The sequence below is a fragment of the Alosa alosa genome, chromosome 6, assembly GCF_017589495.1.
Source record: "Alosa alosa isolate M-15738 ecotype Scorff River chromosome 6, AALO_Geno_1.1, whole genome shotgun sequence".
Classification (NCBI taxonomy): Eukaryota; Metazoa; Chordata; class Actinopteri; order Clupeiformes; family Clupeidae; genus Alosa; species Alosa alosa.
In genome coordinates this window covers 1,513,412-1,538,878 of record NC_063194.1, presented here as the reverse complement: position 1 = coordinate 1,538,878, position 25,467 = coordinate 1,513,412, and the positions used below count along the sequence as shown (strand labels likewise).

The 25,467-nt window shown below is 45.9% G+C and overlaps 1 long non-coding RNA gene across 1 annotated transcript; it reads right to left on the bottom strand.

Annotated features, from left to right (window-relative positions):
• Positions 1-2,001: 2,001 nt before the first annotated feature.
• Positions 2,002-23,647, bottom strand: LOC125296747. The gene is made up of 4 exons (XR_007193847.1): positions 23,570-23,647; positions 3,096-3,252; positions 2,427-2,516; positions 2,002-2,308 (listed from the first exon to the last, which is right to left on the bottom strand). It is a non-coding gene; the product is annotated as an uncharacterized LOC125296747 (long non-coding RNA).
• Between the last annotated feature and the right edge of the window lie 1,820 nt (positions 23,648-25,467).

Here is a 25,467-nt window from a genome sequence, read left to right as displayed (position 1 = left end):
CTGTCTCCCCATCTCATCTGCATGAGTACAGTCTTGGTTTGTTCCCTCTGCATGCGCGGCGGCCGTTCCCAGCCCCTGGCTGCTGGCGAGCGCGGCGGCACGCTAATAGCCGGGTTCACAGACAAAAGCCCGGGGTTGTGGAGAGCCAACATGGTGGAAATCACCATTTTCTCCCCGGGCGCAGGAAACCAGTGACACTGATTACAGCTTTTTTGAGCAGGGAGGTGGAGGAAGAGAGGGAGAGAAGGAGGAGGAGGGAGAGAGAGAGAGAGAGAGAGGAAGGGAATGAGAGAGAGGGAGAGGGAGTGAGAGAAGGAGAGAGAGAGAGAGTGGCCTGCACTGTGCAACACACATAATCAGCACATAGCGACCACTGTGATTTATTCACATCACATGCACGCTTGCTCAGAGAGGACTCTCACTCGCTCTCTCTCACTCACTCACTTTTCTCTTCTTCATTTGGCATTTGGCATCTCTTTCTCTCACAAACGTCTATTTTCTATTTTCCATTGGAGTGTAATACAAACTGCCCGAGCCCCATAGTGGACTAGGAGGCCACTATTCTTCAGAGCCCCAAACATGTCTGCCATCACTGCAAGGTTATTCACACAGTTCCACTGGAGATCCTCCCTGTGGTGTCACTACACTGTGAAATTTGGAGATTCTGACTCTGTGCAGCTGTATTCAAACGCCTGCTCTTTTGAGAGGACCTCTGAGAAGACCTCTAGCTATTTTGTTTTTCCCCTTGAGGCTTTACTTGGTGAACAATTAAATTCACCCAAGTACTGGTGAAAAGTGATCTCTTCTAATCGTGCTGAACGGAACAAAAACACGCCTTAACTGTACTGAAAGAAGATACGGAACCAAAGCAAAGCGAATCTAATCTAAAGCAGCAGACAAACACAAGTAATGATGAGTAAAAGGTTCTCGTCTTTAGTATGGAGTCTGTCTCCAGGCCAGCTGTAATGGTGAGGTGTGGGCAGTGTAAATAAGAGGGAAACGGTGCTGGTCAGACACGGCCTTGTCCTGTGGTAAGCAGCCCAGATCCCCACAGAGAAAGCAGAGTCAGGTGACTTTCTCTCCCCGGCTGATATAACAGCTGCCTGAGAAAGGGACTGTATACAGTTTCCATTCTTTATACAGAGGTCTGTTATATGAACACATACTGTACACACACAGACATATACAGACAAGTATGCACGCGCTCTCTCTCTCTCACACACACACACACACACACACACACACACACATACATACAGACACTTAGTTTCCAGGCAACGCACAAGCATGGAGAAGAATACTTGTGCTCTTGTGTCACATACAGTGTGTTGTGGCTCCCAAGTGCTTTGACTTGAGAGGTGAAAGAGACACTTAAAAACACCCATTACTGTAGATGTGCTGCATCACTGCCGCCCGGAGTGATCATATTACTGTTTTTCTTTACGGAGCTACACAAAAAGTTAACTCTTTTGTTTTTTGTTTGTTCGTGTCCATTTTGGACCCCAAAACACTACTGTATTTTTAATGCACCTTTCAGGCTCCTGGACACTCATCTCACTCCTGCTTGGGTTCTTGCATACCCTGGTCACTACCTGTTTGAACTAATGCCCTCAGGCGGACATTACAGAGCAATACAAACACGGACAAACAAAACAAAACAAATTGTTTCCCAGAACCAGTACCCCTGTGCAGTACAGCACTAAATGCTGCTAAAAGTTGATTTTACATATGAAATGAGAATGCCAGCAAAATTTGGAATGTACTGTCTGTGTGTGTCTGTGTGTGTGTGTGTGTGTGTGTGTGTGTGTGTCTTGTTGCACGTTTTCCTTTTAGTTGATTTTAGTTTTTAGTTTATTATGTATATTCATTTTAGAGGATTATTATTTTATTTCAATAGTTCTTTTATTGAACTCTCTTTTGCACAGATGAAAGACATGCACTTTCAAATTCCGTTGTACTTGTACAATGACAATAAAGATATAGTCTATATTCTATATTCTAAACAGGACTGATTCTCTCGCATTGTGTTTCTATTTAGAACATTAAAACCAGCTGCAGTGTTTTTTTTTCTGTCAGGCTTAACAAGCTCAGAACTGTTTCCTTTAATTGATTTTTTCCACACAGTTCAGAGACGCTGGAGACATTGTATATTTCAATTGTCATTTTGCGGAGTAAACAAACTGTCCTTTGCACTGACAACTCCACTCACCGCAGGCACGACTGAAGCCATTCTTAGAGTGGAGTCAGGTGAGGTAGAGAGCATCCCAAGGTTGGTCTGTCCGTTTTGTTTGTACGGTGGTGTTCAGATCTACAGTAAACAAACAAATAAACATTGACTTCAGTATTTAGCAGCCTGCCCTGCATAGTAAATATTTCAGATGTGGGACTGAAACTAGTGTGTCAGGGTCCAGTCACCCCTCACACACCCTTGAGGGGATGACACGCTGGCATCTGATTCGCCCAGGACAGAACCAAACACAGCCTCGGGACACCTGAATGAGCTGACAACAACGACACTGTTGGGAACAGAATTACAAGTCAAACAGCGCCAAGGCCGGTCCACTGAAACCAGGGCCATTTGGTGTGTGTACCGCAGGGACCTGAGTAATGCATTCCATATGCTCTGGTACAGTGACACCTTCCCTGGAGAGAGAGAGTGAGAGAGAGAAAGAGAGGTAGGGAAAGAGAATATAATGACACCAGATATTGCTGCCCCGCAGCCTCCTGCTATTTTTAGCCAGCGAGAGAATATCCATCCACCATATTTTATATCTGCCGGGAATAAGAATTCTAATGCCATATTTACTCTTGAAGGAGATTACAGAAGGCATGAGGTAGATAGCCAGGCCAGAGAGTAGCTAGCCTCATTTACTGGATCCCTGATATGATAAGGTGGCGAGGCAGCCATGCATTTATGTGGATGAGGTTGAACTTAACCGTGTTCTGCATGCTGGGTTTTGAAAGGTTCCGGTTAGCTTGGTTTCTAACCCCCCCTTCTCTTCCTGGCAGAAGAGGTGCTACTGCTGCTGCTGCTTTTAACAAGGCCCCCCCCCCCCCCAATTACTATCAATACCACCACCATCACCCCCACCCACCTGCTGTGTCCTGCTAGAGCTGTTCTGGACGGCCTCCATCAGTGGCAGTGTCCAGTTCTGGTGCTTGGAGGCTGGCCATGCCAGGTCCCTGTCAGCTCGGGATAGAAACACACTAATCATCCAGGCTCTCATCTGTCCAGAGTCACACGTAGTTCACCTATAAATAGATACCATACGGATGTTGCTGTCTCTCTCATTTGGACATGGAATGATCCTCTTTACTACTTACACTACACTCTTTATTACTAAATTACATGCAAGTGAAGTTTTGCGTTCCATTCATTTTGTATTGGAGGTAGGCCACAGAGATGTAGATGAGTGAATCGAACGAGCTAATGTTGTCCGCATCGGCCAATCAGATTGATCAGATCTTTGATGGTTTCATTATTTAACTTGCTAAACACACTAAAAACAACAGTGTGTAGCACTCTTTAACGGAAGGACAGTTCTGATATAAGGACAAGTGACTACTGTAGCATAGCTGTGTATCTAGCTTGCTAGTGTCTAGTGCCGTCTGTTATACTATTTCACATGCCACGGCTCACCCACACAGTGCAGAGAGAGTGTTTCGATTAGCTTACATGTATTACATTAGTCAACACACCCTTTCTGGACAGCCACTGCTACTCATGCCACACCTGGTACAGAAGCTTATTTACAGAGCTTAGTCATCTAGGACCTATTTAATGGACCATATCAAAGAATGATATATCAAAGAATATATTGAGCTCTGAACTGATCTGAGGTGAATTACAATATAAAGGTGAAATATAATATACTAATTATATGATAATATAATGATATGATATTTTACCGATCCCTTACCAAGCATTATGCTACAGAATTTATCTTTATCAGACAACTTCTCGGTGTTGTACAGAAGACTTGTAATGAAGAAATAGCTTCCAAACTGCTCATGCAGGCAAAGTGGTTGAAGCACCACTTTCTGGTATTAAAAAAGTGAGCCACTGGCCACTTATTACTTTATTTAATTAAAAGTTACTCATTAATTAGGAGTAGGTGTACAGTCAGTTTAAAATAGACATTGGCTATTCAGGAACAGGACTTGGATGAAGCTATGTTGCCATTAATATGCTATTTCAGTATCGCATTATTTCTGGGATAGGGTGAGAGACAAATCTCTCAGAGGCTTCGCTGTTACTTTCTAAAAATGCTCTCACCGTCCGTTGGTAGAATATAAGGAAAAGTGCTAAAACTGCCACTACTCTGGAAGCCAAGGATGCAGTGTTCACTTTCTCTCTGCCCTAATTCAAACTTGGCTGGGAGGCTAGAGTGTCCAAGAGAGACTATACCCTCAAGGCTGCTGTAGGCTATACTTTTTTTAGAATGTAAGCTAGCTGTCTTTACGTTCTGATTGCTAACACTAAAATAGATGTCTCTAAAAAATGTCTCCTGAACTCTCTTGGGCCTTGTCATCTGCAGGTACATTTCCACCCATTCTGGTGGTACCAACCAATCAAGAGTCTTATAATGGGTAATGAGGCAAATATATGTGCCTCCCAATCATAATGTGTGCATTCCCAGGGTGCACTCCCAATGTGGCAGGTTTGGTGGAAGTTAGCAAGAATAGCTAACCCAACATAGGGAGGGTTTCTGGCTTTTAGCTCCTGATCAGCTCTTACTGGTAGACCAAAGCAGAACACAACCCTCATACCTAAAACAGAGGCAATACCTAAAACAGAGGCAATCTCTGGAATTTATTTTAAACTAAGGACCAAAAATGGTAACCACAATATTTGGCCTGCGTATGTGAATATGAGATATCAGTAAGAGAGACTAGATGCATAAGTGTTTGCCTCAAAAAAAGAGAGGTGTAAAAAATGAATGTTGTGATCAGATGCACTGTTTTTTTTAATAACCCTAGCAGTCTCTCAGAAGTCCACTTGTCTGAAAAACAACAAGAACAGAGCTTGTGGCATCTGAAGCAATTTGTTACAATGCTCAGAATAGGATCCTCCTATCCCCTGGCCTGCCGGTGAGTGGGCAGGACAGAGATCTGCATCTGTATGCTGTTGTCCCTGTTGCCCCTGAGCTTGTGGCCATGGTGCAGGACGGAGCGGAAACGCGCCAGCTGTTTAATGCTAGGCCTATATTTACAGGTCTTAGAAACAGAAAGCGGATTACAGGCGTCCGCTTCATGCTGCACACAAACATGAATCACGCTGAATTTGTTGCTCTTCCTCCCAGCCCCACCCCATCTCACCCTGCCCCACCCCACCCTACTCTAGCCTCCCTCGCCATCAGTTGACATGGGGGCTCAGTTACAGGAAGGGCTGTAGACATGGAAAGAGGAGGCATTACCTCATAGAACACCAGTCCAGATGCTGTTAGGAGTTCATGTTCATAGTTGGATGAATTTGGTAATATGGTGAATTAGAGGGGAATTGGAAAGGAAGCCGTCTTGTAAACATGGTGAATATGATGGAAGATGATTAGCTGTCCTAGGTCAGGACATTGAAAATCCATCCTTTACCTGTGACAGGTAGATGTATTGCAGCACAGAAAGCATTGAGCAGCCCACAATCTTTGGAGAGACTTTGGACAGGCACCCACTTGTCATTCCGGGACAGCTAAGAGCACAGTTCAAACCCAGGCTGCATGTCAAACTCCAGACGCCTGAGTTCAGGCCTCGTCTGTGGAATAAATCCGTCTGCTAGCCCAGCCCAGCAGTGGAACGAGTAGAACAGAGTGGTATTATGATTAATACAGTTAAACTGGTGGAGCTAAACAGAGAGTGGGTCATAAAGAGACGCAGTGGCTCGGAGAGCTAGACTCCTAAAGGCACTCTCAGCCCAAGGGCTGATGGCTTTAGTGCTTGTTCATAGATTACATCCATACCATAATGCCCTGCAAACGCTTTGGCACAGGCTAGAGGCAGCCACCTGCTCTGGTGCCTGGTTATATCATTCATACCTGTTTGTCTTCATTTTTACTCCTCTTTATCCCGCCGTCTCTCTCTCCCTCCCTCTCTCTCTCTTTCACTCTCACAGACAAATGGATATATCTCATTTCTCTCTCTCTCTCTCTACCCCTCCCTCCCTTCTTCTCTCCCTCCATCATTTTCTCTCTCCCCTCTGCACAGTGTGCGTAATTCAGCTGACTCACAAGCTCCCGTCCAAGCCAAAAACTGCTCCCCCTCATTCCTGACTGCTCCTCAGCATCTACACACACACACACGCACACACACACACACACACACACACACACACGCAAACACACACACAAACATAAACATACAAGAAAGAGAGGGAGAGAGATACACACACCCACACACTCACATACATAAGCACAAATACACTGACATGTATGGACAGACACACACACACATACATGCACACACACATACTGTATCCAACACACGTCAACACACACAAAGACACATAAAAATACATGCATAACCACACTCGCCTTCACACACACACACACACACACACACACACACACACACACACACACACAAACACAAACACAAACACACATATGCAGATACTCCCAGTATGAAAAATGCTCTGTTTGTTCCCTTTATACCAAGATCAGCCATCACACTCTCAACACCCACAGTTGTATCCTCTCTCTCACACACACACACACGATCACACATTACACACACACATAGATTCAGTCACACATTTCTACCACCTCCTTTTCATACATACATCAGTAGCAACACCCACTGGGACATATTGTCCTGCTACACCCTCTCTCTCTATTGCTCACCCTCTCTATCTCTCTCTCGTTCACCCTCTCTCTCTCTCCTTCTCTCACCCAATCTATCTCTCTCCCTATCTACCGCATCCCCCTCTCTTTCTCTCTCTCTCTCTTCCCCTCTGTCCCTCTCTCTCTGTAGCTGGTGGCTGGAAAGCAGCTGTGCTAGCATTTGTCCCCGCTGGCTCCTGTGCACAAAACCTGGGGGGCCTGTGGAATAATGGGCAGGCGCGCGGCGGCACCCCTTGCTGATACAGGCCTCCCTTTATGCGACCTGTAATCTGAGCTTTTGGGCCCACGGGCCCCGGGACGCCCCACCCCCCCCCACTCCGCCCGCTGAATGGACTGGCCCGGCGCGTCTGTGTTTCCTGAGCTTTCACTCTGCTTAGCTCGGCACTCTGATTATGCTGCGCCACACACACACACACACGCCTTGCCGCGCGGCGCAGAGCTGCACCACAGGGCCAGGGCCACGGCCCCTGGGTGTGTGTGTGTGTGTTTTATTTATTTTGTTTGTGCTGAGGAGACATCCCAGGGGTCACCTCCCAGGAAGGAAAAAGACAAAAACATGAATGAACATGGCAGAGAGAGAGAGACAGAGAGAGAGAGAGACAGAGAGAGAGAAGTGAAGACACACATGCACATGTGAAGAATAGAGAGCTAGAGAAGACACTAGGGCTGTGTATTGGCAAGATACAATACAATACATATACATACACGATACATTCAATATATAGCAATATATTTGAATACTGTGTGAATTTGCGATTTTTTAAGTCTAACTTTAGAAAAACTTATATTATAAAGAAGACACCATCATATGAATAAAATATTGAATAAGATATTCTCTTACACACCTTTGAAGACACACATTTACATACAGACCGACACACATACACACAGTGTCAAAGTAATCATCCACAAACCCACTTGGGTAACCTGGGTTGCTAATCACTGTAATGGAGTTTTATGGGCATAAAGTTTCCTCTCAGTCGTCAGCCTATGGTTGTGAAGTCCTTTTCTTGTGGAAGCAGACTTGTTAGTAAGCTTTGTTTGTTTGTTTGTCATGTTTCTCTCAACAGTGTTTACACGCCCTTATTTATCTGTCGAGGCGGGACGCCATTTGTGGTTAAGTGTAAAAAACAAAAAGGCGGCGGCGGCGGCGGAGAGCGAGGACCATCCTGATGCACTGGCAGAATAGAGACGGAGTAGAGAGAAGCCCACACTGACTCTGGGAGCCAGATGCAGATCATGAACTCATTTCCATATCAAAGATGTCTGCTCCAACAGCCTTCTCCGTTTGAAACTCTTATTTCAAATGCTGAAGGTAACTTAGCTGGAAAAGTTTGAAGTCTTCGGGGCAACATATGTTCACATACCCACTCTGGTATGTATGGTGGTAACTCACAAACTTGTTCAAACTGAAGCCACTCTCTTTCTCTTTCTCCCTCTCTCTCTCTCACTCTCTCTCTCTCTCTGTCTCTCTCTGTCTTGCCCTCTTTTACACCACTGCAAGAGTAATTAGTATCGTTAAGCATTAGTAGTTTGCATATGAGCCAGACCATCTGAGCCACAGTAGGCAACGCTGTGTCGAGAGGGATAGTTTTGAACATGGGTCTAAAAATAAGACTGGATTAGAAGCAGAAAGGCATCCACTGCGGAGGGGGAAATGATGGCGGGGGAGGAACATTTGTGCCTGTGAGCACTCAAACAAGAGCACGGTCATCCCGGTGGCGGCAGCCCCCCCTCCCTTTTCTTCTTTCCCAGAAAACAAACAAGCCTCCATTTAATTTGAAATGTCACACAAAGTGTCCTCACCAGCACGTCTGTGTACACAGAAAAGCAGGGGGTGGTTATGGTCCCGGAGGGGCTCGAGCAACCTACCTTGCTGCGCTCCACGCTCCTTTTTTTGACAGGTTTTTTTTTTTTAATTGTTTTAATTAGAGGGATGAGTCACGCCGGCAAACTCTCAGGGGAGCAAATTAATATGGATCCTCAAAACGGATCGTCAAAGCCTATGTAGACAACAAAAAGATGGGGATGGTGTGTATGCATGTGTGTGTGCGTGAGTGTGTGTGTGTAAATGCATGTGTATGTGAGGGGGATGACAACTCCCAGAGTCGTAACCGTAAGACATTAACACAGAAAACAGGTCAGCATCTTGTATATGTGTTATACGTTCTCTCCCATATTTAAATTGGAAACAGCCAAACCCAACTGTCACCTCCCCCGTGACCTTCTCACTGTTAAATCAGCCCGCTCCTCCACCTGCTCAAACACCTGCAGCATCCCTCATCTCCATTAAGTGCCCAGGAGTAAGAAGGAGCTCCACTGAGACCCCCACTGCATTCACACAGACTGTTGGGTAGATTTCTCAACTATTACTCTCAAAGGATTGAGTTAAGAGGACTAGTAAACCTTTCAGGCAGCCTCTATCAGTGTAGAGTAGAATGGACTACAGGCCAGCCTCTATCATCATCAGCCCTGATTGGGAGTGAAACTGAGTGGAGTGAGAATGGTTAATGATGGACTTAACCATGTTGTCCCCCTCTCCCTCTCTCTCCTCTCTCTCTCTCTCTCTCTCTCTCTCTCTCTCTCAATGGGCTTGTACTCTGGTGTGCTGCAGTCAGGACACAGACAGCTAGGCTCTGAGGGGTTGCTGGGGGCTGAAATAAAGAGGTGACTCAACTGAACGCTTAACCTCAGTAACCCAGAGTTCTACCTCTGGCAATTTCACTTTCAACAGCCATCCCTTCAAATGGGAGATGTGCTCTTTGCAGTCACAATAACAGCCGGGTTTGACTGTCACTTTTTGGCACCACTTTGGGAATGACATCAATCAACCTTGGAAAAACTCAGATGGCCCTGATAGAGCTCTCACAACAGAAAAAAACAAACAAACACACACACACACTCGCACTCATACTCACACAAATACACACACACACTAAATAAACGGTCAGTTCTGGAAGCCCATCAACACAAAATACCCCCCCCCCAACCCCAGCCCACTCCCATGCAACTGGTGATTGCGCTCATTGTGTTTTTCCCGGCGGTGTTGCGGTGGTGGTGGCGGCGGTGCGACTGAGGCCATGAACATCGCGGAGCGTCAGATACGGGCCTCGCTTGCTCGCACACTGGTGTGTGTGGAGGCTGTATAATGGATGAGATCACGGGCAGCAGCTCCACTGGCTGCCAGCGCAAGGTCCAGAGAAAACAAGCAGGCTTTATGAAAGCAGTGTGTGTGTGTGTGTGTGTGTGTGTGTGTGTGCATATCTCTGCAAACAATGTTACAAAAAAACTGATGGAGAGGCACAGAAAGAGAGCAAGTGGGAGAGAATGAGAGAGAAGAAAAATGACAGGAAGAGAGAGGAGGGGCAGAAAGAGACACAGAGAAAGAGGGAGAGAGAGAAAGAGAGAAAGGGGAGGAGAGAGAGGGAGGGAGAGAGAGAGGGGGGAGAGAGGGGAAGAGAGAATAGAGGGAGAGTGAGAGAGAGGGAGAGGGAGAGAGAGAGAAAGGGAGAGTCAAGAAGAAAGAGTGAGGTCAACTCACAGCAACTGATAAGAAACTCTTCTCATTGTTCCGCTCCCAAAGCTCCCCGTCCAAAACACGAGACTGGACATTGTCAGGACAGAGCGAGGTATGACTACATCATTGTGTTTACCCAACTCTCTGGCACCAGGCTGACAGCTTGGCTTCTTTACGGCGTGGACACTTTACCATTGTGCAGCTACATTCCTAGTCTAACACCCCACCACCCCTACACACACACGCGCACGCACGCACACACGCAAACACACACATACTCAGCAACACACACACACACGCACGCACGCACGCACGCACACACACACACACACACACACACACACACACACACACACACACACACACACACACACACACACACACACACACACACACACACACACACACACACACACACACACACACACACACACACACACACACACACACACACACGCACGCACACACACACATACAACGCAAGTACAATGAGTCTCAAGGAACGAGCAGATGTTCTACCGACCGCAATTCCTTTTGGGGAAAGGAATGCAAGGAGGAAGCCACACAGCATCACCACCGTGAGTCGAGTTTGGGCCAGGCCAGGCCTAACACAACACACGTGTGCACATCTGCTCCGTGCTCACGCTTTATAGGCTGGCTTTGTGTTGGGGTCTACAGACCCGGGTAACACTCTGTGCTCTTGTTACGTAATACTAGGTACAGCATCATACACAGTGGAAACACCTGAATGATACTGCTGCATAATGGCAATGCTCCTGCTGCATGCTTTCTTTTAAATTCACCCTAAAGCTAACCATAAACCTCACCATTGTAAATGTATACTATCTTAAATGCAAAAACGTACTAGTGCAAAGTATCAACATGTTGTACAGGTACACATGGTCTCTGCTCTACATTGTAGCTATTGCAATAAAGTAAAGGCCTACACACACGGCCGGCAACGCAACAGCGATTTACATTACATTACATTACATTTGGCTGACGCTTTTTAACCAAAGCGGCTAACAACATGGTAAACAGTAAGTTTTAGAACAATTCTCACAATTTTAGGACAGTTTAAAAAAAAACATTAGAGTACAGTAAGAATAAGTCGTCGGTGAGTGCTGTTTTAACAGTTACTTGTCAGTTTAAACGGCTGGTTAGTGCTAGGATCAGTAAGACTTGTTGTAAGTGTTGCTATGAGAGTAGATGTTCTCTAAAGAGCTGGGTCTTCAGGAGTTTTTTGAAAGTGGAAAAGGATGTCCCTGCCCTTGTAGGAACTGGCAGTGTGTTCCACCAACGAGGAACAACAGATGAGAAAAGTTTGGATTGGCTTGAGCGTACCGGTGGTAGAGCTAGACGTCGTTCGTCAGAGGAGCGCAGCGGTCTGGAGGTAGTGTAAGTCTGTATGAGGGCATTCAAGGCAGGCGAGATTTATGGCAGGCGTTTATTGCAGTGAATGGGGCAACGCATGCGGCAAGTGGAACGACGGCCGTCGCATCGCTCTTATCAGCCCTTTTCGATTTTTCAGGGTGATTTTGATACATCAACAGCTGTCTGGTCAATGTCTTTCCACTGAATCGATGGGTGATCGTGTCGCCAGTAGCATGTGTAGTAAATCAATTAACAGAATTCCAGCGTCGCGTTGGACTGTTGCATGGCCGGCCGTGTGTGGTGGGTTTTAGCATAGAGGAGCACACGTACTGTGAGGAGCAGCATGAGCAGCTGCACACGGAGCATCTGTGGTGAAGATGGGAGATTGAGGGGGTCACAGCAGCCTGGGTGGCGGGGAAGGTATCAGGGAATGAGGTAACCTTCATCTCAGAGTGAAGGACTCTGCTAGACTGGTGTGTTTGTGTGTCACACACACACACACACACACACACACACACACACACACAGGTGCGGGTGTGGTAACTTCAACTCTACATGAACAGCAACATTACAAAATATAAATGTTCTTTTTTTTCAGATATATACAGGAGAGGTATTAAATTCCTAGTGCTATCCTGTAGGTAGGGAATGTCCCACAGTGGCCAATCAAAAAGCAAGCCTATTTACCCTGCAAAACAAAACGGCCTTCGAGAACATTTTACTGGGGCTATCAAGGAGGCACCAGATACAAAACACACACACACTATCTCTCTAAAGAAAGAAAGAAATAGGTAAATAAATTGCAAGAGAAGCTGCTCTTTACAGGTACTGAAGATTCAGGAAACAGGAATTTCATATCACATGCAAGAACCAGTGACATGAATGCCTCATTTACATCTGCATTAAACTATAACACACAAACACATTTGCAAACATGAACAAACACACAAACACATTTGCATACATAAACACAAGCACATACAGTACATATACACACACACGCACACATAGAGAGAGAGACAGCCACACACACACAGACACAGACAGCCACACACACACACACACACACATTCACAGTCTATTCTGTGAATTGCCGGGCTCCTGCTTGTTTCCACTAAAAGCCCAGCACAGAGATGTCATGTGGGGATGCGCCTGGGGGCTTAGTGCGTCAGTTATTGATCAAGGCCGTCTGGTCTAGTGGAGTTATTAAGTAAAGCGGAGGCACTCGGGCGGCTGCCACGCATCCCCTCAGCCTGCCACACAAGCAAGATTTCCCCACTTCTGGCCATAAGACGCACTGATGGGACATGAAATATGCATATGATGCACAGCACAGCACACGTTCACACAGCACTTGAGAGAGAGAGAGAGAGAGAGAGAGAGAGAGAGAGATGAGAGAGAGAGAGAGAGAGATAAGCTGGCCTGTCCCATTCCAACTGTTCTGGACCCGTTTTGTTTTGGACGCCGTGAGACATCATGTATCCCCTCTTTGTCACCCCGCCCCCACAAGCCTCACATCCCTCCCCTCCCCTCCCCTCCAGGGTATGAACATGGAGGGAGTGGTACACAGTTTAGAGTGGAGCTGGTTTTGACCAGGGAAGAGAGAGTGAGAGAATTACAGAGTCAGACGGAGTGGGACTGAAAAAGAACAGTTTGTGTCCCTGTGGAACTGGTGAAATGTGTTGCAGAGAAATGAGAAAGAGACAGAAAGAGAAAAAGAGAGAAAAATTCTGTGAATTTGTGTGTGTGTGTGTGTGTGTGTGTGAGAGAGAGAGAGAGAGAGAGAGAGAGAGAGACTTTTTGAGGCAGTGTGTGTGTGTGTGAGTGCGAGAGAGAGAGAGAGAGAGAGAGACTTTTTGAGGCAGTGTGTGTGTGTGTGTGTGTGTGTGAGTGTGTAAGACAGGTTACAAGACACCTGCTCCCCGGCTGTCTGCACAGCTCTTCAAACAGCGGTGTGAGGCTAACACTAATGAGGACACATGGAGGGGGTCACCCGCCAACTGGCCACTCATCTGACGCCTATATGCACTGCAAATGGGGTAAATGGAACTAAATATACTGCTCAAAAAAATTAAGGGAACACTTCAATCATACACTGGATCGGAACTCTGACACTGTTTGGCTCTGAGCAAAAGTAAAACTTTTGAGGCAAGGGTTTTATTTTGCAAGAACTGTCAGACATTCTGTGAATAGTTTGAGAATGGAGAAAAGGGTGGAAGGTTTCAAAAAATGTGTTCCCTTAATTTTTTTGAGCAGTATACTTACCCCAGGGGACACTGGCATGTACAACTAGCACCTTGCAGACTTCAATTGTATTGTATATGGCCATTGCATCTAAGTCATTAGCTGATTTTAATGCAGCATTCTGCTGTGGGGGAATTGTGGTTCAACAAACCTTAACTTTGCGCCTTGGACCTGTTTGGGAAAATAATCTACTTGCACTCTATTTGCACAGCCCTACACCATACTTTTCCATTCCCTTGCAATACTTTAGCATTCCCACACAATAGTTTTTTATTCCCACGCAATAGTTTGGCTTTTCTTCACCATAGTTTGGCCTTGCTGCCTCCCTGCATTGACTCACCAATGCCTCTTGAGTGCCTCACGACGGTTCAAGGAGAGAGGATGGGCTGGGGCTAGCTTGTTAGCATGTTAACTTGAACATCCAAACACAGAGCATGCTCTGTTTTTTTGTCACAAATGGACATTGCTTTCTGTTTGATTTTATTTATTTATATTTTTTGACAGAAATAGTTATTTTATCACATTCTGTTGCTAATTCTTAGTTACTTACAGTAGGGCGCTTTCACACCTGGAGCTTTGAATCAGAACGTGGAGCGTTTCCCCCAAAGATCGGTTTGATTGGGTATGTGTGAAAGCAGCAATCACACTCTGTTTCGGAAACAAAACAACGGACTGAGACCGCTTTGAGGAGGTAGTCTCGGCTCGTTTCCAATCAAACTCGAGGGCGGTTCGTTTGCAGTGAGAAAGCAATTGGCCTGGTGTAACAGAACAACTCGCTGGTGCTTACATTTCTGTAGGCGTACACATTAGGCTACAAGTTTATTCCACTTTTAACCAAGTAGATATCTAGCTAGCCTATGTTTTGAAATTCAAGCAAATGCATTTTAGGCTAACTTTACCAGTGTTAACCTATGTGTGAAAACGGGAGATAGAGTGGGAGAAGCCTAGACTTTGGACATGCACACACACGCACAGATGGAGCTCTTAATAAGTTAAATGTGGGGTTAAGTGTTAGGTCTAGGTGACTGCGGGATAGTTTCTTCAGCTGTCATATGTGTGACCAATCAGGGAACAATTTAATCGCATGTGGGTTTGTTTGTATACCAAAGTTTAATCTCAAGTGGGTTTGTTATATAATTTGTTCCGATGTAAATGCTGCCATGTGAAGACAAACAAGCCCAGGGACAACTGTATTGATTTGACTCTGATTTGGAACAAACTAGGTATGAAAACGCCCTTACACTTACATATAGCACTTTAATAGTTTGCTGGTCTGTGTCTCTATATTCCAATAACATGTGCATTAGCGTGCTGTGCTCTAGAAGTCAATAAAAAACAAATTAGCATATTTCCCTACCTCAGGAGGGAGAGACATCACAGGTGTCCTGGTTAAGACAGCAGTCTCTGTGTGTAGTCTTACTCAATTTAGCAAAGCACAGGATAAGGTAATATAACCTGCATTTCTAGTATACTTTAGAAGCACTTATATACTTATATACACTTGGAAGAAATTGGCATAAAAGTGAATTATGATGATGGCCATGCATGCAGACGATGGCTAGAAGAACCCATATATGTTAGCATTAATCACTAGCACCTCAAAGAGCCAGGCAGTCGGGTTTACATTCTTGTCTGGACCAACTAGCAGCTATTAGCCAAGCCTCCTGCTGCTAGCGCATTTAGAGGCAGACATAAGCTGAACATTTACTATCTTTTCACAGCTCTGCTTGTTACCCTGGTAGGTTTTTTTCTGTGGCTCTTTGTAAAGGTTAACATTTTCACAAGGCAGTTTCCTATTCATTGTCAGCCCTGTCAAAGATAAACGCAACCCCCTTCCCATCTCCGCCTCCCTCCATCGTCACCAATGTCTAGTGCTCTCAGTTAATGTGTAATAATAATCAAGCAGCAATTACAGCGAACAGCAGTCTGAATACAGCGAGCAGCAGTCTGACATGCACATCCCTTATCTATGTAAAGTTGTCAAACAAAGACATCTTGCCAGAGGGCCTCAGTCTTGATGGGAGACATTTTTTGCCTGTTGTCACTCGCATAATAAGGCAATTTGCATGTGCAACAGAGGCGTTTGCCATTCTCACATATGGCATCACTGATCACGTGTGCCTTTGATTCGGTCGGAGGGAACAGCTTGGGGTGTATTTTAATTTCCTCTTGGTCCTACTGCTATCTTGAAACAGAGGGGCAGGGGGGATGGAGAGATGGAAAGAGAAAACCCAAACACACAAAGAAAGAAATAGATGGTCAGCCAAGAGAAAAACAAAGAAAGGGGCACAAAGTAAATAAAAAAAAGTACTAGGGAGAGGTGGAGGGAGGAAGGAATGTATTAAAAGAGAGAGAGAGAGAAAGAGAGAGAGAGAGAGAGAGATGATTGTGAGTATGAAGCTGGCTCGGTGGTGAATAGCTGAGCTGTACTGAGGTAGTATACTGAGGCAGATGGTTGATGGAGTGTGTGCCAGCTCGCAGCACAACTCTCAGCACCGATTATCCCCTTCAAGTTCATCTGCTCAGGATATTGCCCTGAGATCCACGCAAGTTTGCCAAAAAACGCAGTTTCCGCTCTCTCTCGCTCGCCTCTCCCACCAAAACTCCTTTGTGTGTGTGTGTGTGTGTGCATGTAAGTGTGTGCAGAACGTGTTTGTGTGTGTGTGTGTGTGTGTGTGTGTGTGCATGTGCATGCATGTAAATGTGTGCAGAACATGTTTGTGTGTGTGTGTGTCTGTCTGTCTGTCTGTCTGTCTCTGTGCATGTGCGTAAATGTGTGCAGAACATGTTTGTGTGTGTGTGTGTGTGTGTGTGTGTGTTTACATATGCTGATGCCCTTTCGTAGGGTGCTAAATAATACAAACACACTGACCTGGCCTGTGTGATTGCTTCCTGCACTTTTGACTGGATGGGGGCAGACGCCCAACTCCCCCTAGTGGCTACTGTGTTCAACCTTAGAGAGAGACACAGAGAGAGAGAGAGAGAGAGAGAGAGAGAGAGAGAGAGAGAGGCAGGGGGAGGGGTACAGTGAGGGAAAGAGAGGGAGGAAGAGAGACCTGATCCAATTACTGTACATAGCAGGGCCTCTGTCGTCAGGGCCATTGGAGGTTGCAAAGCTGTTGATCCCAAGGAGTAGGTGAAGTGTTCTCTCTCTCTTTCTTTCTCACTCACTCACTCACTCACACACTCACACACTCACACACTCACACACACACACACACACACACACTTTAACGCATGCACATGCATTTTCGCACACACACACATAAACAAACACCAGCACACAAACATAGCCGGTCATAAACACACTCTATATTCTCTCTAGGTCTTAAAGGACCATTCAAATGCATTACTTTGTGCAACACAGCGCTGCACGGCTCTGAGCTCTCTTACGTGTCACTGCACGGCAGACAGGTTTCCACTGCAAGCAGAGAGCCTTGTTTTTATATAAACCCAGCCATAGCCGCACTGTGTCAAAGACAGACAGACACCTCTGCGCAGCAATGCGAGGGCACTCTGCCACAGTACAAAAGGTGCCGGGCTAAATATGGCACAGTGAGTGTGGAGTCAAGGGGCGCACCTTGTCTCCTCCGTGTTTCTCCAGGAAGGTCCAATCAATGACTTGCACACAGAGTGCGCAGCGCATAAGCCCTGTTATTCGCACTATTTTTATTTGCACCTGTTATGTCTGAGTGCCTCACCTGTGAACAAAGTCAGTGTGACATTAGGGCTGGGTGAAGCCAGCACACAATCCCCTGATTGGCCTCTGCCATTGGCTTGGCAATAGCTCAGTTTCTCACAGCGTACTGCCTTTCCAGAGCCGGAGAGCTGGACTCACATTAAACATTTGCAGGTACTATGCTTGACAGAGTTTCACAGCGCTTCATTGTGCATTGTGCATCCGTACAGAATCATATTCTAAAGGAACAGTGTGTTCTGTTTATGTATCCTACTACCTGACTCTGTCTGGTTTGTATGTTGGTAGTGACATGACCCTCTGCACCTGCAAATTTCCAAGTAGGTTTGTTGTTTTCAGATCACAAAATTCTTTAAAAGCCTGTAACCCCCCCCCCACACACACACACACACACACACACCACCACCACCTCTGCTCCATACTCTGCACTCCAAACATGGCCAGGGCAGTATTACCCACTACTGTGAGGCTAAGTATAGCCATGTCTTCCCAAGCTGGGCTCCTCACGTCAGCAGCCAGCCAGTGGACAATATATCCACAAGCATACACACAAACACACACAAACACACACACACACACACACACACAGGCACGCACACACACACACACACACACACACACACACACACACACACACACACACACTGGCACGCATACATACATATACACACACATACACACACACACACACACACACACACACACACTAAAACCAAGGACACGCATGCACGGTCACCCTGGCACCGGCCCATAGACACACGTTCTGTATGCCCGCACCGCACGTCCTTCAGCACTTAAACACTCTGGCCACAGATACACGTGAGGCGACGCAGCTCAACTTATATGTACAGTCAAAACACAGAACCACGTCTGATAGGAGAAATACACATACACACACACACACACAAACATGTATGCACACACACACACACACACACCTACGTTCACTCACACACGCACACACACACACACACACACACCTACGTTCACTCACACGCACACACTCACTCACACACACACATACACCCAAACACCTACGTTCACTCACAAGCACATTCACTCACTCTCTCACACACACACACACACACACACACACACACACACTCACTCAAGCACCTACGTTTACTCACACGCACACTCACTTACACACACACACACACATACACACACAAACACCTAGGTTCACTCACGCGTACAGTCACTCACTCACACTCACACTCTCTCACACACACACACGCACACAAATTCCACATGGATGACAACTCAAGTGAAAAAATCATGAATATTTCTACAGGCATCCTTCCTGCAAGGGCAATTGCTCAGCTGAGAGGTGAGAGCTGCATTTCCCATAGACGCCCTGACTGCTAGCGCTCTGCCTGCCATGAATGAAGACGCGTCCTTGTGCTCACCCGGGCTCATTCAGGAAGAACAACCAGTGGCACCTCTGCTCTGCTCTGTACTGCTCTGCTCTGCTCTTCTCTGCTCTGTACTGCTCTGCTCTGTACTGCTCTGCTCTGCTCTTCTCTGCTCTGTACTGCTCTGCTCTGTACTGCTCTGCTCTGCTCTGCTCTGCTCTGTACTGCTCTGCTCTGCTCTGCTCTGCTCTGCGGGGGGCGGAGGAGGAGAGAAGTGAACGGTGCCCATGTCATAGCCACGCCATCAGAAGCGTTGATTGAGGAGCGGGCTTATGTTGCACTGTGCTAATTATGGCTTCACTGGCAGGCAACACTGACGGAGCGGCAGTCACACGCCGTGCAAGCAGCGCACAGCGAGCATGAGGACCAATTTAAATGTAAATGTCCCCCCCCACCCATTCTCCGGCACACAGCTCTGGCAACCTCAGTGTTCGGCTGCTGCCTACCAACAGGATCTCTACCATTATAACTTGCTTCTAATGGGCACAGATTTAATCAAAGGAGAAAACAGGCCTGTGTGTGAAATGGATGTTCCTCTCTTTCCTAAATCTCTTTCTCTCTCTCTCTCTCTCTCTCTCTTTTTCTCTTTCTCTCCCAGTCCCACACACAATTGAAAATCTCCATAAAAACTATCCTCCTTTTCTGTGGCTATTATGGGATTAGAGGAATTAAGCAGCCTACAGTTTGGCACCGTCATCTCTCTTCATCTCTCTGCCTCTTGACTTGTTTGTCCACATGCAAGGCCGGGAGCTGGTGACTGCAAAGCCAAAGCGTTGTGTTTTTTTCCTCTCCCTCCCAGTTGCAATCTGTCCATTTCTATCTCTCTACTGGCATGTGACGTGAGTATTACAGCATTTCTGTGTCTGATGGAGAAGGGCTGCAATCCTAATATCAGGTCCAGGCTATTTCAGGGTTTGTTTGTTTTCCCCCAATGTTGTTGATGAATTACATGTTGTTGATCCGGGGGTTTCCGTGCTTGTTCGTGTTCATATTGGTGTGTCACGGCACTGCAGAGGGATGGACAAGATGAATAAAAGGGCCCTTTAGGACTGAAGCTCATTCCATAAGACACACTGTACAAGTCATAAACAAGATGCACTGTAAGACAGACAGAGAGAGAGAGAAAGAGAAAGAGAGAGAGAGAGAATATGACATTGTAAGTCTTCTTCTTGGAGAGATAAGTCATTTTAATCCTGCCGCTGTCTAAATGAGAGATTGCCTTCTAGGCCCCACGCACCCCATAAAAAGGTAGTTCTCCACCCCAGCCGTGAGAGTCGTTGCACTGCGTTAGAGAAATGGGATTTGCAGCTTTCTGTCTTCCATCTCCAAAACATAAATGGGGACAGATGAAAGTTGGAGGAAATTGATCGGGTGGAGGTAGTGGAAATGGGGTGAGTTGGGGTGGGGTGGGGTGGGGTGGTCATAATTCCTCTATCTGTAATTTCCTTTTACAGAGTCAGGTAGATGGCCCCTAACCCTGCGTGCACTGAGCAGTCACAGGGCGAGAGGGGGGAGGACTACCCAACACATGAGAAAGTGATAACCACAGGAGCTAAAGGGAGAGTCAGGAAGAGAGAGGGAGAGAGAGAGAGAGAGGTGAAAACGGGGGGAAAAAAGTCGAGTCAACAGCAGCATGACCGTTCTGTGCAATTTACAGTCTCATTATGGGAGGCTGACCTTTCTGCCAAATCATTTTTCAAACCACCCCCCTCTCGCACACACACGCACACACACACACGCACACGCACACAACCCCCATCCTCCCTTTCTCTACTCCCTCTGTCTCTCCTCCAATCAGGCTGAAGGTGTAGTCATCACACACATTTTAACACACACACACACACACACACACACACACTCCTAATGCAGACCTACCACCAGCAGCACCAGCCCCCCTGTCCATCTCAGTGTCTCTTAAATCTTGACCTGGGTTGCATTACTGGAATTGCCTTATGTAAGATCTGTGCACAAGGAGATAAACCAGGTTGTGTGTGTGTGTGTGTGTGGTTGCAACGGGTGGCCGCTCTAACAGGAAATGTCCCTGCACTGAGGCATTGCCCAAATTCAATCTAAATGCAAACACAGCAATTAATAACCTCACGCCCACCACTGGCCACATGTCTGTCTATCTCTTGCCTTTGTGTGTGTGTGTGTGTGTGTGTGTGTGTGTGTGTGCGCGTGTGTGTGTGTTTATAAGCCCATAGGCTGCATTATGTGTTGTAATGTCTGTGTTGTCATCTTGTCAACTTTATCTTCAGGGGCTGGATGTTCTGAACTGAGTGAGCGAGAGACGATATTTGAAAGGGGTCTATGTGAGATAGTCTCCTCTCTCTCTCTCTCTTTCTCTCTCTCTCTTTCTCTCTCTTTCAGTGATGATACACCAGCTCTGCCCCTAAAAGACTGACATGCACACAGACATCAAAAGAGAGCTGTGGAACATGGGTTTTTGTGCGCTAATCACCGTGGTGACGCAAACCCGTGTAAAAGTTTTCACCGACTGACAAAATGAAACGGCAGCGGCTTGCTCCCGGTGCGTGTGCACTCGCTCGGCAGATATGTGTGAGTGGCAGCGGCAACAGCACTGGCGAGGGGTGATTCATCGCCAATGCAGCGTCGTCAGGGCAATTTGAAAACGGCATCTGGTTGAAGGCTCCTGACAGTGTTCCCTGTGTGGGTGGGGGTGGGGGGGGGGGTTTGGGGAGGAGCAGAGAGCTTTTGGTATGGAGGGAAATAACGGCAAAAATGTTCCAGAGATGTGCGGTTTAACAAGAGGCATTCTGCAATAGCACCATGTAGAGAACAAGCCCGTGGCAAATTAAAAGCCTGAATTTCCTGTCAATGGATCGCACTGTGCTCAATCCCTTTTTTGTTGCCAGTAGGCAAATAAGCTATAGACCAAAGTGGAGTAATCCAATTACATATACGACTATAAGTCAAATTCATTGTCATTTAACAGCTCTGAAACCTTATTGATTCTATGCATCAGAAAGGAACCTCATAGCAAAGGGTCAACACATTGTCATGTAAAGCAATAGTATAGGAAGGCAGATTGAATGGACACGTGTCGGCAGCGAAGGTCAACGAGCAGGATGACTTATTTGGTTGATTATACAGATCAGTTTCCATCGCACTTTAAGCCAAACAACACAGCAGCCCAGGCTCCACCCCTCCTGCTTCGGCCTGTGAGTCATTGCCCGCCAGGCATTCTAGGGCGCAGAGAGAGATCGCTCAGAGCCTCTTGGCCGCAAAGGTCATAGCTCCGTGGAGCAGAGTTCACGGCCCATCTGTCCAGTCCTTCTCACGCACAGCAACACAGAGACGGAGAGAGAGAAAATAAGAGTGAGAGAAGGAGAGAGAGAGAGAGAGTAAGAGAGGAAGAGAGAGGAGAGAGAGAGAGAGAGAGAGGATCATATGATTGCATATTATTTTGCATCATATGAAAGCATATTTGAATTGAATTGAGAGGAGAAGAGTAAATAAACATGCAGGCAGCATGTGTATGCTGAGTGTTAAATAGATGAACAGCAGGAGAGAGAGTCTGGTGTTTGTGGTAGAGAAGTGATAGAGGCAGAGAGAGGGCCCTGTGGCAAGATATGAAAAAGACTGTGGGAGGTGAACAGTGAACACACAGCCTAATGAGAGCCCATCTCAAGTTAAAGCCAGGTCTTACACAGACTTGTGCACAGGCAAAATCCACAATGCTGGCAAGCCTACTTCAATGACCCTGCCAATGCAAGGACACAATGCTTTCTGGCTCAAGGCATCTGTCCCATAAGGCCAAAGCCCTTGCAGCAGGTTAGGGCTACGCAGGCAAGGGCTGTGGGCTGGGTTACACAACACTGACAAAGAAAGCTGCCTCAGTCAAAACTATTTCTCTCTTTGTCTTGTTTGCTCTCCCCTCTAGTGACGTTTTACTTCAATATTCCTCTGTTTAGTTTTTGTCTGGCCACTGAACCTGGACAAAACAGTAAGCAACTGCGACTTACAAAAAAGGTTTGGACTAATGCTGGCTAGTAGGCTACTGTTCATCCACATAACACTAGTGTCTGACTCTGCTCATCATAGCAATGAATGCCCAATGGAAGAGTCATCTTCAAAGTTGCCACAGCAACCGCAAGTGGTGGAGCATGAATCCTTGTTCTCTTCTCACCCCGTACAACAATTCATAACTGAGTCTATGTAACGCCGTCAGTCTTGTACACGACTTCAGTGCTATCGAGCACTGTTGGATAAAGATGCACAATTGTTTACCTCAGTTTTGTGCATCAGACTACCACTTAAATTACACATAATCACATTCAGTCACTTCAATTAAGTCGTCTTTTTTATCGTCTATGCCTTTTTTATCATCTATGTCTTGTCATCGCTATTCGGAAGTCCATCTCTGAAGAATTGAGGTGAAATGTTGAGGTGATATTTCAGTCCATGCATTTGTAGACTAGGCTATGGCGTCCAACAGGTATAGTTTTTATTTAACAAACTCACTCACCTTGTTGACAATAGAGTAAGCGGCCAGCATTCGACACTAGTCCACTGGCCGTAATCACATGGTATCACCGTGCAAAATGCTCAAAGGGAAAATAACCAGGAGCCTCGAGTACACTGCACATCTAATGCAGTGTATATTGCTGCCACCTAGTGGCAAAAGGCTGTTCTTACATCTCAATTAACACATTTTCCCCCTTCACTTGTAGCACTTAAAATCCAGCGCCATGAGCAGCAGAAAATAAATGCCATGACCAGCAGAGAGAAAGTTCAAAATTGTTCCCTGTATGCTCACTAACCATTTGAATAGCTTTAAATAGCTTTTGGGGAAACATCTAGCATATGACATAGACAGTGGAGATCAGAAACTGATGCTTGTTAGTCAACCACACATTTTACAGATGACCTTTTAGAAAAACTAAAAAAAAAATGTTTAAAGACATGTTGCACATAAAAAATACATGGGTTTCAAGGATGTTCTGATCCTTCAGACTCTGAAGGTTTATGTTTGTGAACATCATGAAATAGGGAGACTTCTGTGCCTTTTCAGACAGCCTGGGCCAGTTTTCTGAAAGCTGTCTGTCTGTTGAAGGTCAAAAATATAACAGGTGCCAAATGTAACACAAGACAGAATGTATTCTGTTGGCCTGGGAACCAGATGAATCTAAGAGCTCATTGCAATTGCATTTGCTCTGAAACACCCGTCTTGAAAACTGGTTTCCTACAAGAAAAAAAAGGTCCGGGTCAATCAAGGGCATCTCAACATTACGTTGGAGGCCCCAGGGCTACAAATGCTTTCAAGAAAGATGTTCTAAAACAGATGCTAAATAGCCTCGCATATTAGAGTACTGTGTCGCCTGCTTGCACTCTCCTCTGGCCTAAACATGCAGTCCACCCTCGATCACAGCACCATCATGAGGCCAGAGGTAGAGGGCATGTATGACTGCTGGCTTGCTGGCGCTACTATTACAGTAAAAGTTGGTGACCTACGGTAAAGAAAGGTCATTCTGAACACCATTTAAAGGGGAACTTGGCAACTATTTAATCGTAATAAACTCGTTTAGAAATCATTTGGATGGTTAAATGACCTGTTCCGGTGAAACTGCGCCTAGCGTCCCCAGGCGGAAAACCAACCTTGCAACATTGAGACTACCGTCCCGGAAAGAGAAGTGAGAAACAATAAACTCGTTTTAAATCGTGTTTCTTACCTTGTAACATCCACATAGTTATGCCAAACGATGCTAGCCGCTCGCTAGCTTGTAAACAAATCCATGTGCTTTATCGTTACCTTTTCCCACAGTTTAAAATAGCATAATGCACAATTTCTCCAGCAGAGGGGGAAATCCTGCCAAGTTTCCCTTTAATGTAGATATATAATCGCTTCATCTTTGCCGTTAGGAAAAGTCAAGCGCGGTGCAACTACTACTAGTTAACTACTTAAGTACAAATAAACTACTACTTAATTTGCCTTTACCTATTTACCTATTTGCCTTTGCCTTCTTACATTAAGGGCAGGTGGGGCCTTGCCCCACCATCAGATGGTGCTGTGGAGTAGTGGATTATTAGGTATCACTGTGGGTCAATAATTCAGAAAGAGTAAAGGGTTTTGCAATTAGGTTTCAAACCAACCAGGCACTTCACAAACCAAAAAAAATAAATTAAAATAAAAACGTGGTATGAGTCCCCTGATTGGTTGATGGCTCAAGATCCAATAAGCCCATGCATTAAAATGCCCAGGGGACCAATCACAACCACACTTATATGAAATGGGGTGGGCTTTATACTATGGAGTGAGAATTGTCTCAAAATGATTTAAATATATATAAAATGATATATATACATATACATACATTTATAAATATCCAAATACAAAATACAAATATAAAAATGTGACAAATGTGT